The sequence below is a fragment of the Notamacropus eugenii genome, chromosome 1, assembly GCF_028372415.1.
Source record: "Notamacropus eugenii isolate mMacEug1 chromosome 1, mMacEug1.pri_v2, whole genome shotgun sequence".
NCBI classification, from domain to species: domain Eukaryota; kingdom Metazoa; phylum Chordata; class Mammalia; order Diprotodontia; family Macropodidae; genus Notamacropus; species Notamacropus eugenii.
In genome coordinates this window covers 676,560,581-676,572,883 of record NC_092872.1, presented here as the reverse complement: position 1 = coordinate 676,572,883, position 12,303 = coordinate 676,560,581, and positions in this window count along the sequence as shown.

Here is a 12,303-nt window from a genome sequence, read left to right as displayed (position 1 = left end):
CCTCGACAGCGCCACCTTTCGGCAAAGGTCAGTTTAAATTGATGCGTGTCCAGTTTTGTTGATTCAAGGAAAAAGCTGGTGTGTGGGGGTCGGGAGCCTGGGGAGGGTATAGGGGAAAGGTCTGAGGAAGTTGTTGCGGGAAGGAATCGGGAGAATGGCTCTACGAGGCGGCTTTTTCTGGGCCCAGGCGTGCCTCCCTGCCTGTCACCCATTTCTCCAGTCCCCTCAACGCTTTGTTGTCAAAGGTGGGGGATTGGCCGAAAGACCCCTTCTGATTCCTACGTGTGATGATCCCTAGGCTGCGCTGTAGTTGGGACCCAAACCTTTAAAACTGCCAACCCTGATTTCCAGCGCACTTTATGGCAATATCAATAGAATTAAAGTTACTTGTAATTCAGTGATAAATGAGATGTCTTGAGTAAGTAAGATTAAGTGCAGTGCTATAAAGTTGTTTATCTGAAAAGTAATTCTCAGAAACCTGACTTCTGACACTTAGTCATATATTAAACCAGCTTCTTTGAACATTGCACTTCAGAACGGTCTCACCCACCCCACAACATACTTTGCTATTTATAACAGGGCCTTGGGTATCACTCACTCTGTAGGACTGTGCTAGGCCTTTTGGCATTTTCACTTGTAGTAGCCAGAGCCATGTGGGGACCAGTGTGGTCCCCACCAGACCCAAAATGATTTGGCATCTATAAAAATTATTGAAATTCTCCATTTTCGAAATTTCCTAGACTATTGTGTACCTTTCCTTGTTCCGGTTTCTCTTCATTTAGCAGGGTAATTATACAGTAGTACTTTGTGAGGAGGAATGAACTGTGTTTATTAATTTGTCATTAGACACATATCTGGGCAATCAAATAATCCCTCCCCCCATACTTTCTTGCTGGTAAAGATTTTATACCTAGTAAACATAAAGGCTCGTATCATGTGACTAAAAGGTAAGATTTATTTCTTCCATTTAGACTTCCCCTAAAGAAGATAAATATGGCATGTCTTTTAGCATCTTCACATGATAGTGTTACAGTTTTCAGCGGCTTTATTTTTTTGGCCCAAATGTGCTCATTTGTCTCTTGATCTGAAATGATCTGAGTCTCTTTACGGTAATGTTGATACTGTTTACCATTGTTCACTATGGGATTTTTTTTTTTTATGATAAGCGTTTGAAGAAATTATCTTCATCCCATTAAATAGCTGGGAGAGGCATCATATAAGGTAGCTACACAGACAAACTCCTGAATTTCCTGAGTAAACTCTGTGAAAGACAAAGAAGAATCAACATTCTATGGACCCTCACAAATGCCACTGTCAGCAGCTGCTGTAAATTAAACCCAAAGACTCTGCATGTGTTGACGTAGAGTATTAGCAGCAGTACCTGTACCATTTCATGACTTGGCTTACCCGTGGGCACTACTGTTAAATGATCATGTATGCCCCTCATATTTGCTCAGCTTTTTCTACTAATCTGAATTCCTTAAGACAAAAGGAACCTCATTGACAGCTTTTAAATGTCCCAGGAGTGGCCCATTCCTATGATGGGCATTCTCATCTTTTGCAGTTTCTGAGTTCATAATTTAGTTTTTTCACAAGGGATATCTAAACATTTACAGACCCTTAATAGCAGGGTTTCTTTTGTGACAATTGAATCCTGTCATTTTAATTAGCACTATTCTGCCTTCAGATTTTCCAGGCGGATAACAGGCCAAATTTCCTTAGGCTTCCTTTGCCTAATACTTTTTTCCCCATTTATCCCTGCCAATCTCATCCAAGTATAATATGATCTGCAACCCCCACCTCTGCCCTTTTAATATTCTCTTGCTATCTGTACTACAGTGATCGCTGTTGAATAAAATTCCTTAATTGAGAATACCATGGACTTGACCCCCATGACCAATTCATACCAATATGGTTTAACTTTGTGAAATCAGTGAATATTTATTGCAGGAGACTGGGGATGACTTGCTTTCCTGGAGCATGTGTAAAAGCATGTGTAAGACTGTGAAATCTTAATATCTGAATACACAATAGTAGCTTCAAATAAGTACATACACTAAAGTTCAAAGCAAAAAAAAAAAAAACTTATTTGTAACCCTAGTTGCAAAGATTAGCACAAGATTCAGGATGATAAGATACTATGGACTTGGATCTAACTTATGAGAATTGGCAGATAGATAGACAGACAGATAGATAGATAGACAGATAGATAGACAGACAGACAGATGGATGGATGGATGCAAAGGACAGTGAACATTGAATTATCAAATTGAGTAAACCCCCTACAACCTTTGTTCAGCCAGTCTCTGGTTTTATGACAGTGAACTAAACACTGCTCCCTAAATTAAACTATGAAACCAATGGAATTGATTTGCAAAAGAATTGTTCAAAGTAACTGATCGCTCTGGCTAAGCTGCTCTTAGGTACAATGTTAGATAAATCCTTTTAACATTCTTCAGATCAGTTAGCAGGGTAAGTAAATCACAAATCACTGTTAGCAGATTCATGGAAGAAAATTAATAGAATCCGACGCGATAATCTGATAAGGGTGGAATTGCTGGGGAAACAGTCTTGCCTTATATTTGAGGATGTGAAACAACGGTCTGATTACTCCGAGTCGTTATGAATAGGTGAATTATGGGCTAAGTAATCATCAGAGTAATTCACCATTTATTAATTCTTTTCTCTTTAAGCCGTTCCCGGTTGCAAGTTGAAGCCTCTTTCCCTTTGAAGACACATCCTTTATAATTTTTATTAGAGGTAATTTATTATTTGCATTACCTGTATTTACTTCATAATGGAACATTTTGCATTCAAATTTATGTAATGCATTATGTTTGAGAATATATTTCTGCCTTATTAGCATAAATAGGCACTTACCTCGTGAATTACTAACAAAGTTTATCTTAAAATATAGAGTTTTTTATTAAGTGGAACACAAACATATGTACCATAAATTCTGATTTTCCTGTGCAGTTTGAGCTAGAAAAGGCAGGAGAGAGGTTGTAGGGATGAGGCAAAATCAAGAAGTTGTTTGGGGAAGGAAGCTACATGCATGGCCTTCCCCCTTCCACTTTGGTGCTGGGGATCTGGATGGGTCTGGGGGTGCATACTCTATTATGAATCCTAGAAGGCTGAACCAGATGATGGGTCTTACTGGGCTACCTCTGAATTCCAGTGAATGCCATGTGTTTGGGGGAACCCATGAGTCCTGGAGAGAATTCAGTAGCAGTGGTGAAGTAGGAGTGGGGAGAGGAGAAGGATATTTTTTCAGGAGCTTGACTCATGCTGGTGAGACCCAGGTGTTTCGTATAGAATAAAATAGGTTCATCTGTTTATTTATCATAGCAGTGCCAAAGCTCTGATTTATTACCAAATGAGGATTCTTGGTGAGAGATATACTCGGTCCTTTTATTTGTCTCTCAAGGCATTTGGAACACTACTTCTTGACCTGTACTGGTTATGAGATTCTCACCTTCCTTCCTACTTCCTCTCTCCCCCCTGTGATGCTGTATAGTTCTAGCTTTGGAGGTTTTGCTACATCTGCAGAGTTCTGCCTTCTGACCGTCCACAGTCTCCTTTTGTGCCTTCTGATGGTACTGAGGACCGTCCTGTGATTTTTTTCCCCAATTAGTGTCTCATCTTGTTTCCCTTTTCCATTGCTACACCGTTCCAGTTTAGTGCTCCCAGAAATGATGATATTCACAACTCAACTGTACCCTCTTAGCGCACTGAGTATGGGAGAGGATAGGCATACTCCAGACTCCTTTCCCTGCTGAGAGACATGTCAAGGCTCAGATTGAATGCAAAGGTAAGTGTAAGACAGACACTTGATCTGGGGCAGGGTCACTGCATTTTGCATCATCTGGGCAAGATAAGAGTGGACAAACACGTCAGAGTTAATTTTAGCTTATTTAATTTTAGTTAATTTTAATCCCCATCATTAGCTAGGGAGAATACCTTATATTTTGGAGAACAACAGCTACAGCCTAGTCTGAGAGAGAAAGATTAATTTATCAAGCATAGGCAGTTTGGGACTCCATGCATGTTTGGGAGGGAATGACTCGAGTCAGTTCCATCTAGACTTTTGAGAAGATGCTGTCCCGACAGCAGTTGAAATAATGGCAGGTATTGCCATAATATCCTACTCTCCAGAGTGTATTTGCTTTGGGCCTCAGTTCATCAAAACATGCATCACAGCAATCTCGTTGTAGTAATTATAACAAACTATTTCTATACAGGCAAAGTAGAGAATTGACCATCTAGGAAATTCTAGACATAGAAATCTCAAAAACTCCCGTTAAAGAAGAAAATAGGTTGTTTTTCCTCTTAACTAAATAATCCAGAATCTTTGACAATGTCTTTCTGATTATTGAGAGCCATAATTAGTCTAGCCAGATGTCTGAGGTTCTAGAGGAGACTTTCAACCTGAAATATTCCATTTTGGTTGTCAACGTAGACCCAGCTCATCAGAGTATTTTCAGGGAAATCATTTGCTTTGTGTAGTGTTGGGATATGGGGTGGGGGGAGTGGAGGAGGGAGGAAGGGAGATATAATACCTGTCTTCACATAGCTGAAGGGCTCTCTTGTGGAAGAGATTAGCCACGCTCTGCTTAGCCCCAAAGGGCAAGAACTAGGATGGATAGAAGGGAACGATGCATTTTGGTTTGATGTAAGGAATAACTTCCTCACTATCAGAACTGACCCAAAGTAGAAGAAGGTGACTCTGGAATCAGTGGGTTCCCCATTTGGGTGGTTCTTTTAGCAGAGAGTGAATATCCATTTGCCAGGGGGGTGGGGCTGGACTAGATGATTTAATTCCTTTAGATTTCATAATTGGATAATTTAGTAAACCTCATGTAACTTCTATTGATGAAAATCTTGTATTCTTCCTTCCTTTTCATTTCTTTTCTTGACTTCATCCAGAATATGTGGCTATGTCTCTCAGATTAATTAGCTCTGTAGGTCACTAAGCCAGATCCGTCACGTTCCAAAGTGGGCTTTTGAACCTGAAATGTTTTCATTTAGCTGTCTACATGGGCCAATTAATCAGTTTCTAAATCACTTTGCTTTAGGTGAGGTTGATACAATTGGTGCCTGTCACAAGCAGGTTCATGGTAGCATTATTCTACTTCCTACTTGTGTGTGTAAACCTAGGGGTTTCTAGAACCTACTTCCACTGTCCAAAATTAAAAACAAAAAATAACAACTTGGAGAAAAATACTAAATTACTGTTACCTCACGGCCTTGAGATTTCTCTGTGTGTCTAGAGGGGCTTCTTTGTGAAAGTTTTTTTCTTTTTTAAATTTCATTTTTCTAGGTCAGCCAGCCAACTCACCTATGGGCAAAATCAGGGCAAAGAGTGTGTGTGTGCACTCAACATAAGGTTGGAAAATCATGTCCCCTTTGTGTTATCATCTTCCAGAGACTCGGAGTGTTCTCTAGAACTCATGAGCTTTGTCTTACTTAGTACAAAATAAAGAATTACAAACTGGGGCTGTGTGAAAAGCAGAAGGTATGGATTCATTTTTATTATTTATCGCATTAAAAGATGTACATTTGCGGAAAGGAATTATCTTCCTTATTCCTCATTACTACCAGTGCACCCCAGCCCACTCTGTTAAGCCTAGCCAGCCTTCTGGTAATCTAGTTTTGTTGGTGGGAGAGTTCAGTCTGAAACCTTGGTTCCACGTGCTGATTAAACAGTGTATTTTATCACATGATACCTGAAGAAAAGTGAATTCTCTCTAAGTCTTTGTTAAGAGATGTATCCGGAAGGAAGGATGCAGTGGACACCCTCTACTCCGTCTTGATCATATTTCAACGGGAGTCCCAGCTTCAGTTCTGAGTGCTGAATTTTAGGAAAAATACTGCTAAACTGGACTATATCCAGAATAGGGAACTCAGGATGCTGAGAGGAATAGCTAAAGGAGCTGGAGATGTTTACCCTGGAGGAGAGTCTTAAGAAAAATATAATAGCTATCTTCCTCTTTAGATAAGCCTCACTTTTCTCCAGTGGTAATAGTCATCTTTGCACTATCTTCTTGGAAGGGTTAGTGACAGAGACATGTTTTCAAGCCTGAATCACATTATAAAAATGTGGATGAACATTATTAGCATTTTATGGTGGCAAAAGTACTGTACTTGCAGTCAGGAGTGACCTGTGCTGGAATGTTCCCTCTTCCTCTCTGCTCTGGAATTTTGGTGCCAAAGCATAATAATCGTTATAATAGTAAGTCCTTTGTTTTCAGGGCCTTAATGCTTACAAAGCAGTTTTCTTCCCAATAATCCTATGAGTTAATGTGTTATGATGTTCATTTTACAGATTAGGAAACTGAGGTTCTTTGAGGGACTATCGTATTTCCAGGTGCTTAATAAATGCTTATGCAGTGATCAGTTGGTGAAATGATTTGCCCACCTCTGAGCCAGTAATTAGAGCTCAGGCCATTAGACTTCAAATCCAACACTCTTGCCATTATGTGATGCTGTCTCTCTGAGCCTCAGTCTCCTCAGCTGAAAAATGGGTAGAAGGAAATAAGTATTTATTATGTCCTTATGATGTGTCAGGCACTGTGCTGAGTACTATACAGACATCTTATTTGCTCACCAGAACTCTGAAGATATACCTATAGAATACAGTTATCCGTGATTTTTATGAGGATCCAGTGAGGTAATATGTATAAAGTACATTATACAAAAGCCAGTTCTCATTGTCACTGGTGCCATCACTCTTACATGCAGTTCAATTGCTCTGTTTCTACGTTGAGATGGTCCTTCTATCTTTCATTAATCAACCTACCTCACATCTCTGATTCAGCCTTTGTGACTGAGTCTCTCCTTCCCATGAGGATAGAGGATGTGATGGAGTGAATGATCCTTGTTTCTAGGAAACCATCAGGCCACTGAAACATCTCCCTTCTTTGAGCCAGTGGGGCCCCTCCGCAGGCCCTACCCCAGTTGCCCTCCCCTTATGTCTTCAAGCCTCTCGTCAGTGTGTGCTGAATCTTTTGGTCATGGTCACTGCTGTGTCCATGCCAACACAATGTCTATCTTCAAATTCTCAGCTAAAAGCTCTTGTTTGCACAAGGGGAACTTGGATGCGAGATTTTTGTTTTTGCCTTTCTGTAGTCAAGTCTGTTAACCTCTGCTGCATGTAGGTGTGAGTTTCTGAGATGATGTTATTGAGAGAAAGATCAGAGCAGCAAAGGTTCAGGATAGAGCAGGGATGCTCTATTATTGGCTAGTAAGACTGGGGCTCACTCCATCTGGCTACTCTACAAGGTAGAGAGTTCCCTGCCCCTCCAAACCGGCCTCACTCTCTTCCCTTCTGCCCCACACCGTTGGATATCTGCCAATAGAACTCTTCTGTTGGAAACTTCTCCAGAGAGAGGATTCAGCAATATTGGGCAAACAGACCCATGTGAAAATGGTATCATGGCAAATGAATAAAACAGAGCTTTTGAAATTAGTCAGTGTTCTTTTTTTGAAACAGCTTTTGAGATTTGGGATTTCTATTTGCTGTTATGAAATTGACTTTGGTGGTACGGAAACATGTATTTGCCGACTCTCTTTCACCTTCTAAACTTTAGCATACACAGACAGCCTTTTAGTGTGTGCAGCAAAATGAATTTATTTCCTTTTACTTATGACTAAGGATAACTGATTGTTAGAGCCTTGGATTCAGTGTCAGGGGACCTGGGTTCTAGGCCTTGCTGTATCACTAATTAGATGTGTAATCTTTGGCAGTCTTTCCCCACATTGGTTAGCCTCACTTTCCTGTTCCATAAAATGGGGTCGAGTTGGGGGCTGGTGTTGGACTGAAATTTGTGAGTCTTCTACTTCTTGGACAAATCATGACACTTTTCTGCCTTTAGTTTCTCATCTGTGAACACTAAGGTTACTTCTAACTGGGCTTTTTCTGTGAATCCTCTTTCATTACCATTATTCAGAGGACTTGAGAAAAATTCAATAGAGAATTAGACAAGCTTACACAGTTTTGCTCATAGACTCAAATCAAGTCAGCTTTCACTTTGAGGATTGTAGAAACAACGTCATGGTGGTTTAATTGAGTTTAGAGCACTGAACAATGAATAGAGACATGTTGTGGAATTAGTTCCTATGGAGTCAACCTCTATAAATGTAGGTGCCTATATGAATGGATGTTAGATATCTGGCCTTAGGGGCACTTGTCTCATTGCTGAAAGCAAGTGTCCTGAGATTGTGGTTGTTCAGTTGTTTCAATTGTATCCAACTTTTCATGACCCTATTTTGGGGTTTTCTTGGTAAAGAGATTGGAGGGTTTCTCATTTCCTTCTCCAGTTCATTTTATAAATGAGGAAACTCAGGCAAACACTTAAGTGATTTGCCCAAGTTCTCATGGCCAGTAAGTGTTTGAGGTTAGATTGGAACTCAGGTCTCCCTGACTCCAGATTCAGGGCTGTATCCACATAGCTGCCTGATTAACTGGGTAAACAGGACAGTATAGTGAATACATGCTAGATATGTAGTCAAAAGAACTTGCTTTGAATCCTGACTCAGAAATGTCAGCTAGGTGCCTCTTGGAAGTCACTCAACTTCCTTAAGCCCAAGTTTCTTTATCTGTAAAATAATGATGATGACAATAACATCTACTTCTTGGAACTATGAGGATCAGATGAGATAATATGTGTAAGACACTTCATGATCCTTAAAGTATTATTAAAATTAAAATATCAGTTTTCTTCTCTTTCTCCTTCTCCTCTTTCTTTTTTCTCCTTCTTCTCCTTCTCCTTTTTCTCCTCCTTCTCCTCCTGCTCGTCTCCTCCTTTTCCTCCTTCTCCTTTCTTTCCTTCTTCTCCTTCTCTTCCTTCTCCTAATGATTAAAGCAACCCCAAAGTGCAATTCATAGGTGGGAACTCTGTTCTTCACCCTGGGCCGTTGAATATTTTTATTAGTGATTCCAATAGAGACAAAGATAGCAAACCGATGAAATGTACAGGTGACTTAAAACTGGGAAGGAATAGCCAATAAGTTAAAGAACAATCTAATAAGATGAATCTTTAAAGCATGGCACAGTGGTGGGAAAAGGTAACATGATCCTAGGCCACATGGAGAGACCAAGTATAAAAAGACAGTAGGGTATAATTCCCATTGGACTCTACCCTGATCTGATTATATTGGGAATATTGACTTCAGTTAGGAAGGACATTAACAAACTGTTGTAACTTATCTAGAGGAGAGCAGTCTATAGGATGATTCGAGGACTGGAGATCATGGCAACCAAAGATCAACTGAATGAATTGGGGATGTCTAGACCAGAGAAGAGAAGATTTCCTTGGGGGGTTGAGAAATGGAGCTGAAAGATGATGGTGGCTGATAATTTTCTTCAAGGAATTTGAAGGGCTGTCACATAGAAGAAGGATTAGAATCTACAAAATCCAGTAGCCTTGGCCTTCATGCTGTTTGTCACACATGACGTTTCATCTCCTGACTCTAGGCCTTTGCATTGACCATGCCCCATGCCTCTTCCCCTCACTTCTGCTTCCTGATTTCCCTGGCTTCCTTTCAGCCTCTGCTCAAATCCCACTTTCTGCCTTTCTTGGTTATTTCTCTTTCCCCAAACACACTTTTCTCTGTTCTTATTTACCATGTATATATCTTCTTTGTATATAGCTGTTTGTATACTGGCTTTCCCATTCCCCCATGTGAACTGCTTGAGAGAAGGGGCTTTTTCTGGCCTTTTTTTGTATCTCCAGTCTTTAGTACAATACCTGATACAGAATAAATGCTTAATAAATGCTTGTTGACTCGACTCATTGATTTGTTTGGCCCCAGAATGCAGAACTAGCGAGTGGAAGTTGTAGAGTCAGATTTTGACTCAGTTTGACAAGATACTCTAAGGTGTGTAAGGCATTTGACGTAATTTTATTTGATCCTTACAAGAAACCTGTGTAGTGGATACTATGAGCATTATTATCCCCATTTTACAGATGCAATGATCAAGGTTTAGAGGGCTACAGTGGTTACCCAGCTAGTAGATACATGAGGTAAGATTCAGACCTGGGTTTCCCTTGTCTCTTAGTGCAGAAATTTTTTTTTCCCACATCACTCTGACTCTCTTAAGGAAAAACAAAACCAAAAAAACTCCCTAACAATTAAAGCTTTCCAAAAGTGGAATGGGCTATTGTAGGAGCTTGTGGGCTCTCTATCCTTGGAGGTCTTCAGATTGTTGCTATTATGGTTGTTTATCCTTCATTTTCAAAGAGGACCATGGCATCAAGGAGGCGAGTTGCCCCACTGGGGACCCAACTGGAACTAGCAGTTGGGCAACACAGCTCTTCCTTCCTTCCTTCCTTCCTTCCTTCCTTCCTTCCTTCCTTCCTTCCTTCCTTCCTTCCTTCCTTCCTTCCTTCCTTCCTTCCTTCCTTTTTCTTCCTTCCTTCCTTCCTTCCTTTCTCTTTCCTCTCTTTTCTCTCTTTCCTTTCTATCTTCCCTTCCCTCTGTCCACATAGGGTATCATATTTTTACCTGTGGGTAAAAATAAAAGGAAGATCTTCAGATAAAGACTGAGTGGACACTTGCTGGGGATGGTTGCTTAGGCTCTGGTTCAACTAGATGACCTCTGAAGTTCCTTTCGAGCTCAGAGATCCTACAGGTCTCTGACAAACAGATTCAAACCGAAAGTCAGCATCAGAAAAGCAAAGGATTTCCTGTGAGCCAGCAGTCTCTCTGTTTTCTCTTTGTGTCATTTTCCTCTGAACCTGGGCAAAGAAATGTTCATACTTTGAAAATAAAGGACTGAGATAGTTGTGTCTGGGCCTTGTGAAGTCCATTTTAAAGAAATTGACCAGAAAATAGGACTGGCCCATTTGATAACTAGTGACTGACTGTGGTAGGTGGCCCACTTGGACAAGAAGTTGAAGGAAAGAGTCCAGATCTGTGATGTCATTCCTTAAGGATGGGCCTTTGCAAAATAGAAGTCACCAAAGTGGTCTTCAGTGGTGCCTGCCTCTTTTCTTATCCCCTCCTCAGTCACAACAGTAACAATAAGTGGCATTTAAGGTTTGTCAAGAGCTTTTTACCTGTGATCTCATTGGACCCTCATAATAACCCTGACAGGTAGGTGCTGTTACGAAGGTGCATTTATTAAGTGCTTACTGTGTGTCAGATACTGTGCTAAATACTAGGGATACAAAGATAAAACAGCCCTCAAGGACCTCACCATCTAACACAAGAGACAACGTGGAAACAACTCTCTACAGACAATTTCAGAGGGAAAAGGGAAAGGAAATAAGCATTCATATAGTGTCTATTATGTGCTAAGCATTATGCTAAGCACTTTACAACACTGGATCCCTGTAACAACCCTGGGAGGTATCCTCATTGTACAATTGAGGAAACTGCGGCAAAGAGAGGTTAAGTGACTTGCATAGGGTCACACAGCTAGTAAGCATCTGAGACTGGATTTGAACTCAGGTTTTCCTGACTCCAGATTGAGTGCTCTTTCATCACTGAACAGTTTTGATGTGATTGTGAAAGACCTCCTGCAGAAAGAGGTATTTTAGCTGATTGCCTCAGTTTCCTTTAAGGGAGAAAAGTGACAATTCATCTAGCAGTATGTAAAAAGGCCTGAATGTTGCCTCCACTCCTTGAATAAATGCATTTTCAAAGATGATGCTTAATGAGATTTATATGAACTTATACAAAGGAAACTAAGCAGAACTTAGCAGGAAACCATATACTCAGTGTTTCTAGCAACATAAACAGAAAGAAAAGCAGGAAAAATGGAATCTTGTGCAATTATAATGACCAAAATTATCACCAAAAAAAGAAATAGGAAAGTATATTTTCCTTCTCTCTAGAAGGGGGAGACTATGGAACAGAACATATACCATTAGACTTGAATAATGTCAGTTAATTTTCCAAACTCTTTCCCCACCCCTATCCTCTCTTTCTTATTTTTATTCATTCATCTATCTATCTATCTATCTATCTATCTATCTATCTATCTATCTATCTATCTATCTATCTATCTATCTATCTGTCTCTCTACCTATCTACCTACCTATCTATCTATGTACTTACAAGAGATAGTTCACTCTGATGGGATTTATTGGGAAATGAAGGTGCTATAAAAAATAAAAGATGGAAATTAAAGTTAATTTTTTATAAAGATATTTAGAGAAAGCTAATGGCTAGTCTAAAGAAAAGCAGTCCTAATAATGGACTCTGCAGCATTGATTAAGGGCAATTATAATAAATGGATGACCTATAAATATATATACACACACACACACACACAATATGTAATATGGATGTACCTAT